Genomic DNA, 8,530 nt, shown 5'->3' with positions numbered 1-8,530 from the left:
ACTTTCGACAAGGGAACTGCTGCCTTGAACGGTAGAACCGTGATAGGGATCCCATATACACAGTCAATATTTCTTTGTTTCGAAATCAAAATTCCTATTACATCTTCTGTTACCCTCCCCCCCCCATATATATATATATATATATATATATATATATATATATATATATATATATATATATATATATATATATAACAAGTGGTATGCTGGTAGGAAGTACGTCGATTGTTTAATATACCCGCGTTTATCGATACAATTCTTTGTTATGAAGGACTTTATGTATAAATTATATATATATTATATATATATATATATATATAATATATATATATATATATATATATATATATATATATATATATATATATATATATATATAACAACTAGCATCAGACGCCAAAGGCGCTTATTCGCACGATGAAGATTAAGGTCAGGAAGACGATAAGATTCACATTTTGCTTTCATCCTACTTTCCGTGATAACCTTCGCCGTCACGTCTTCAGGGATTTTCTACAAAATAAAATACTATATGTTAACATAAAATAAGAGCTGATTACAAAAACCAATAGTTGAAAACTCTAAAACAATTATATGATAAAATTACAACTCACAGAGTTAAATTACGTGCATACTTGATTAAAAATGAGACTAGAAGTATAAAACATTTATAAATAACGAAAAGAACATTGATATCTCAGCACAATTACATAAATACATAAAAAGAACTCCAACACACAATCAAAAGCAAACTTCATATATTCATAAAACTACAGCCAAAAACAGCTCCACACTTAACCAACCTTTCGGCATCAAAGATAAAAACGCACGAAAAGTAAACGTCAACAGACACAAAAAATGACAGAAAATTTAGGCCACATACTAAGGGACAGCAGAGGAATGGTTGTTTAGAGTCGGAACTCGTAGTTTGAAGTTTAGAATTTCCAAAATCAACAGTTCGTTGAGTTCATTTGTTTGGCCAATAATTTTAAAATCTTTATATTTGATTGTAGTTTTACATTTCTTACAAGTGTGTAATGTGTTAGTGAATTACATATCATGTCTTGCTTGGAGACAGATTGAGCTGTAGAGGCAGCCTTGAATGAAGGAATCTGATACGTAAGCATTTTAATCTGGAAGCTATTCGTACTGTTGTCAAGGCAGTTTGGGGTGTGTCGAGTATGTACATTCGTTTGTACGGATGTCACAGGTCTAACCGACCAAGGGACTTGCGAGAGGCACATTCCTTTTTGTGAGAGGAAAGAGGTCGACACATATTTTATATGACTTAGAAACAGTAGCTTTTGAAAAGAGAGAGAAGGGTGAAATGTATCTTTTTACTTAATATTGCCTTTGAAAAGAGAGAAGTGTGAAGTGTATCTCTTTACTCAATATTATGTTATGTATATTTATTACAGATGGGCTCTATTCCATGATATTAGAGACGGGATTCTCTATCCTGACTAATACAATGAAACGATTGACATTTTGAGTCTGGGAGTGAGTACTTAGCCAGGAGAGTGGAATAATGATAATAGACTTCTTCGTGGGGCAGAATTGGGTTTTTATCACTATGACTTATTAATAATTTTGTTCTATTTTATGTTCATCTGCTTTGGGTAATAAATAGTATATTTTTGTATTTATGTGAGCATAATAGCCTAATGACATGTTTGCAGACAGAGGGTGCCATTGACAACAGGTAAGGGTTTCCAATTTGTGTAGTTTTGATAAAAGGGTGTAAGACATTTAATAGAGTGATTCCTTATACAAGAAGTTTCTGGGTTAGATAGCTTACACCCAGTTCTGTAACTAACGCCTTGATGAGAATCGGCTCTGACCCCGAGAAGACCCTGGGCAGATCCAAGATTACATCTGGAACAAGTGTATTCATAAACGACACCCAACGTCATCAAAGGGCTGAGTCGATCTTTAAACTTGAAGAGCGAGCCAATGGTCTTGGGATTCTTAGGCATAAGCTTTAGATTTACGGCTCCAAAATGTCTGTGTACAATCTTTGTAAAGTCTCTACGAAAATTATCATTTAATAGATACGGGAAACTGGCATAAAGAGAGAGCTTGGAAGCTTAAACCGTATAGGCTAATAAGAAAACTTTTTATTATGTATTTTATTCAAAATTTCATAGAAAATCTTAGAAGGAAAGGCTCGGCATGCACGGCAAAGACCTATGGAAAAAGCCGGAGGTAATAAAACTGTTACATTAGATTCATCACTTTGTAAACAGTGTTTTTTTCTTTTTAATGCCATTAGTGATATGTTTCTTTGTAATGGATGCCATTGAAAATATCCAAACCAATTTGAAATTACTTTGATCTTTCTATTTTTCAATAAGGAAAAAAAAATAACGTAGAATCCTTAAATATCTTGCAGCGAACATTTCTCGGTCTGTTAAGTAGCTTTCGCTAAATGCCCTTGTACCCAGTGGTACCCTTTGTAAAATTCTGATTAGCTTAGAAGATTTCTGCAGTTCTAATTGTTTAGAAATTCTGAAAACATTTGAATCTAAGCGTTATCATGTACAGGTATCAAGCCTCAGCTATGAAGGCCTAATGAGCACTCAAGAGGATGAAACCATGTTAGCAGAATCAGGTCGATTTTAATCACCTGTACCAAATTTTGCAACTTATTTTAGTACTGACATTTGATTGTACTTCTCAAAAAGTATCCTCGTTAATGACAGCACTTAAGAATAATACTTTCATTTTTATGTCATATTTCCAGTTCTTCCTTTTATTTTTCTGTAAACCACGCCTTTTCACTTTCTTTTTCTTTTACATTTTTATATTTCTCTCAAATGACTCACCTGCAGAGTTCTATACCATATGACTATCAATATCATGACTCTGAAGGCTTATCACCTTTTTGTTAATGAATCTAGCGATACTCCCAAATATGCCTTGAAGTTTAGGCGTTTCTTTAACCCTCCATTATAGGTGATATGAAGGCTTCTACGACTGACTACAAGTCTTCACATATTTCTATTGTTGTTTGTGTGTTTTTCTGGGGGCGGAGGGAGTGGGGGGAGTGAAGGACAGTACAGGGATGATTCGAAATCCCAAATAGTGGATTTTGCTAGCTCAAGGAGTGCTTTTACCCATGAAAATGATTTTGTTAATGCAATATTGCTTGCATTAACGAGGAAATGATGTGATATAGCACTGTTGTTTCCTTTCATTAACTTTAAACAAAGTAACTTGGTAAGATTTCAACACAAGATCATTTTCCATTCACTAGTCTTTTACCTTACCTCTATATGGAAGTTCATTTTGATTAATTTTATTATTAAGAAAATATCTCTGCACATGAATTTCCAATATTGTCAAACAAAATAGCACGGTAATGTCTATTTGACAATTCCATATGTTTGGAAAACGTCGTAACTACCATTAGAGAAAAACTCAGTCTTCGAATCTAACTTTTTGAGCTAACCTTTGGCACAATTCCTGTTTTTTTTTTCATAGCACTGTCCATTCCGGGGTCACAAGAATTCTGATAAAGTGGGTGTTGCCCAAGAGAGATGTTGCTAATAGTCTATTCTGGGTTCATGCATAATCTGCATCAAAATGTTGCCACCATCATTCTTTTTTCTGGTGTTACTCGTAACCAGTATCACTCTTTCGATCAGCAGGGCAATTGGCTCTGTTCTATTTAGAGCCACTACAGAAGTAATGAGTTAATCAGTGAGTAGGAGTGCAGGGAATTTCCCTTAGTTAATGAACATAGTCTCCCTGAGAAAGGCCTGTTTCGACACTTGAAGCAATAATCTTTGTGACCGGGAAAACGAATCGGCTCTGTTTTATTCTAAAAAAGGAAATGGTAATTTTATAATGCAAAAAATAAAAGAGTTCTAAGGCTGCGGAAAGGGAAGGAGACGAAATAAACAAAGGCCAAGTTTTTGGAGAATCTTTGTGATGATTTCCCCCAGTTGAAAATGAAATATTTCCTGGTAAATAGTCACGAACTTACGTCTTACGACAGAGATTGGCTCAGCACAAATTATCTAGCATTTATAGTTTAAATCTCCGCAAATATCAGCTAAATTTTCAATTCCAGAGAGCAAAAATAATTAAATACTAGTTCTGGGAAGATTATGAACTAGATCATTCATATAAGGTTGCAAACGCTCTTACGTCTACGTTAAAAACCAGTGATTAAGAAAGCTTGGTAATAAGCATTTCTCAGAATTTGAGATAACATCGGAGTTCAGCAAAAATGGAGGAAATAAATATCTATAAACGAAAAGAATGAAAGTTAAAATTTAAACTTAGTAGTGAGTGAGCGTGAGAACAACGGAAATGAATAATGGTTTAGAAGTCATTGCATTTTTTGCCTATACCACTTTTAGCATGACGAGCGCTCTTTATTGCATTTTTGTTGATGGCATTTTTAATTTTGAGGGTAATTTCGGATCAACACAAAAACTGCAAAAGGCAACTTCGCCTTTTGCCAACTCACCCTTATAGCTCTATAAATGGGAGGTGTAGTGAGGGGCCATGTTGGACTGTGACAAGATAGATTAATGAGAAACCAAGCTGTTTTGTTATTAAAGGGGTTTTAAATTTATGTCTCTTGCAATTAGTTTTAAACCTGTATGATGAGTCCAGCCAACCTAAGCACCTACCAGACCTATTGTTACATAAGTTTGCTAATAGCAACTAAAGTTGTTTGTTTTCAAAACACGCACACACACGTTGCTGATTTTGAACACCTCAAACTTATTTATTTATTTATTTATTTTTAGAAATAGTTAAATGATGCCATAAAATAATTTTCGCTAAGTAAAAACTTGACATTTTTCTGGTCAGAGGAGGGTTTTTTTTTGTTTTTCCACCGTGAACAATTTTTTTTTTCATTTCCTAAGCCAAATAAAACATATGAGCAATGAAGTAAGACCAACCACAACTTTCTTTAATGATGAGAGAACTGTAGTAAGATATTAAAACATCCCGGTATTATATTAGACGATACACGGACAACGGCAAGAAGCACATATTCTGAAAACTACAGAGGAACAGTTATCACAGAAACATTTATATCTAAGGCCAACTTCAAGGATATTCCCCATTTACTCTAAAGATTTGCGTATGAGTGTGGTGTTGAAATACTATCATACGATGAAAAAGGCACTGGAAGAGAATGTTCCTGACAATATCACTCGTTCTGCAAACTAGTCTGGGCCGAAATATAAAGTTGTTTGGAAAGAGAACTAGCGTGGAGTAAGAGGAATTTGTTTCTGGTGATTATAAATTAATTTCTCGATATAATGTGGTTCGGATCCCGCAATAAGCTGTAGATCCCGTTGCTAGGTAACCAATTGGTTCCTAGCCACGTAAAAAAAAAAATTAATCCTTCGGGCCAGCCCACGGAGAGCTGTCAATCAACTCAGTGGTCTGGTAAAAAGATATACTTAACTTAACCATGTCATATAATTCATTCTAATTATATAGAAATAAGTTTTAAAAACGTTATTAACATCAGCCTAGGAAACTATAAACTAGACAGAAGGTCATTTAACGAAACTACCAGGAAAGGTTCCGATTCCTCTGCAAAATGGAAATTATGATCATCTGGCCTAGAAACTATAATGAGCACGCACGCGGTCGCAAGCGCAGGCAGACATATAATCAATATATATATATATACATATATACATACATACACATACATATATAAATTGTATATATATATATATATATATATATATATATATTATATATATATATATATACATACATACATACATACACACACATATTCATATATATTATATATATATATATATATATATCTATATATATATATTTATATATATATATACACACACATATGAGAGAGAGAGGATGACAGATAGACAGACAAGCAGACACACGCATAACTGTAATACCCAAGTATTTATGTTATAATTGCAGAAACCCTGATGCATTGTCTTCGTGGCAGGCTAAAGAGGTAATTAATAACGGCTAAATTTCAATTAAGTCTTAAGAGTCAAGCTAAGGGGAAAAACCACCAGCAACGAACGTGTCTACATGGAATGGCAGACAAGCTCCTTTCCTTCCCCCCTCCCCCGCCCTCTTTCTTCTTAGACACCCACCCCTCTGCGCCACCTCACCCGCCCCCCCTTTATAAATTAGCTGAAATGTCACCATAAATCTCCTGGCAACATGACAGTTTCTTAATTGGAATGAGATGCGAGGGGGGAAATGATACTTTCATTATCCTTAACATCACTTCGACATCAATCGAAATTGTCAAACACTAAAGTGGGGCAAGCGCGACGGTTAACATGCTACAAATAGAAAAAAGAAATGTCATATACCCGGTACGCAGATTTTTCTTACAAAACCAGCAGTAAAAGTCACAAAACTCAGACAATAATGCATGACACGTTAAAGTCTCCTTGCAACTGCTGTTGATGCAACGACATCAGTACGACTGCAAGTAAGAACGACCAAGTTTTACTGTGGAGCGCAGAACAACTTGTTAAGAGAGAGCGGCAACTGGGTCGCACAATGCATGTGGGTAATTGTGTGTCGCATGCTGATCGTCTGCTTCAAGGCGTCGATGCTCCCAAGGGCAGTCCCACTTCAATCTGCACTATCTTGGCCCATAAATATGGAACAAGCAGACACATGGCAGAATGTCAGGCCTCAAACTGACTTGAGTCTGAGTCTCTGATGTGAAGTCGGTTTTGTATGTGATGTCATTATGAATATTCTACAAGACAGTGAGATTCCAGAGGAAGGAGGAATTACAAAGAGTGAAAACAGAGCAAAGTGAACATCATGGGGCTGGGGTAATTAGACAGGTCTCTGGGAGAGAGAGAGAGAGAGAGAGAGAGAGAGAGAGAGAGAGAGAGAGATAAACACAATTATCAAATGAATAAATGTAATATATACTATAGTCATATTCAATCAATACAGTATTACACAAGCTAGCCATATTCTCATATAATTTATTCTCAGCAGTTAAACAGAATCCGAATACTTAATACTTCAGAAAAATGTTCGTACTAACGTCATGATAAAGGTTCACATTGTATATAACAGGAAGTGTAAAAACTCAATTAAAAATTACTTTTTAGTGGAATGTACTGCATAAAATTTTATCTAATTCTGCTCATAGCTTATAAATATGAATATAGAAGGTGGATTGCAAACTGTAAAAAAACCCTATTCAATTGAACATGAAATTTTCAGTAGGTTCACCATTTTTAAAGTATACAGTTACAAAAAAACGCACGGACACACACATATATATGTGTGCGTGAAAGTTTTGACGAACCCTTGTTTTACAAGGCTTGTTTAGTGCTAAAATCCATTTGGAGAGGTCTGGACTCATATCCCTGGTCAAAGGTCATCACAAATGCCTTAATGTTTTCTGTACGAACATCAGGGGCCAGGAGGCAGGTTTCTAGATAATTATAAGGACTTGAGGATTATTTTTCAGCAACTTCAGAGAGCACTGGAAGGTATGCTCTGCCTTTTAATTACATTAATCGGCATCAAACCACATTTTGGGGAGGATAACAGCGTTTTGTTTTCCGTTTTCCACCAGCTCTCTTACTTTCCAATAGATGGTTTCTTGCTTCCGTCGGGGATAAGGTTGTAACATATATGTATGTGTCATAATAAGATGTTATACTTCAACTGATCATGTTGTGATAGCGCGGCAAAGGCATGGCCAACATGTACTACATATCCGTCTCTCCATGATAAATAATAAATACTTTATTACCAATGTTACTCCAGTATTATAAACAGATCCTAGTTAAAGGGCATTAGGCACGATATTGTTACAGAATGGCAAACTGGTTGAATGTTGAATATGAATCAAAGTCTTTGATGTTCAAAAAAGATATGCGTATATAGGAAGAGAAATACTCGCAATTGTGTTTGCTGTTAATCGTTTTTACACACACTTGTATGGTAGTATTTCAAGGTAGTAACTGTCCATAAAGCTCTGGTAATGGTCACACAAAAACCATTGTAAATGACCCTCCCAGATTGACAAAGGATGTATTGAAATTGCAAGGCTATAATTTTGACACTGAATACAAGCCAGGTAAGGAAATAAGTTTTGGCAGATACCCTGTCACGATTACCAAATGAGAAAAATAATGGCACGATTGATCATGATGTAAGATTTGATCTTGTAAGGTTTTAATTTAAACGTCTTGAAGGTATAAGGTCATCAGCTTGACAAGATCCTGCTTGGAATCAGTTAACAAAATATTTCAACAAAGTTCAGAACAGAACTGAGTCAGTCACCCTTGTCAGTGACTGCTAAAGACTATTGAATTCGTCATAGTACTCGATTCTGAAACTGATAAGTTTTTAGCAACTTTGAACAATTTTATCAACAGGATCTTCATCTCATATATATTCTGGATTTCTTTACATTTCTTTACTTCACTGCCCTCTCTAACTCGCTCGTTTTTACAGCCTTTCGCTCTTAATGGCTGAACGCTGCATTTTAGATTTCATGATTCGTTCATTCATAAAAATAAGATTT

The 8,530-nt window shown here is 35.1% G+C and overlaps 1 long non-coding RNA gene across 1 annotated transcript in view; it reads left to right on the top strand.

The window, feature by feature from the left end:
- Positions 1-8,530, top strand: part of LOC135211644 (uncharacterized) — a 496,591-nt gene that overhangs the window by 335,628 nt on the left and 152,433 nt on the right. The window lies entirely within an intron of this gene.

Source organism: Macrobrachium nipponense, chromosome 4 (genome assembly GCF_015104395.2).
Source record: "Macrobrachium nipponense isolate FS-2020 chromosome 4, ASM1510439v2, whole genome shotgun sequence".
NCBI classification, from domain to species: Eukaryota; Metazoa; Arthropoda; class Malacostraca; order Decapoda; family Palaemonidae; genus Macrobrachium; species Macrobrachium nipponense.
This window is presented reverse-complemented; position numbering and strand designations above follow the sequence as displayed.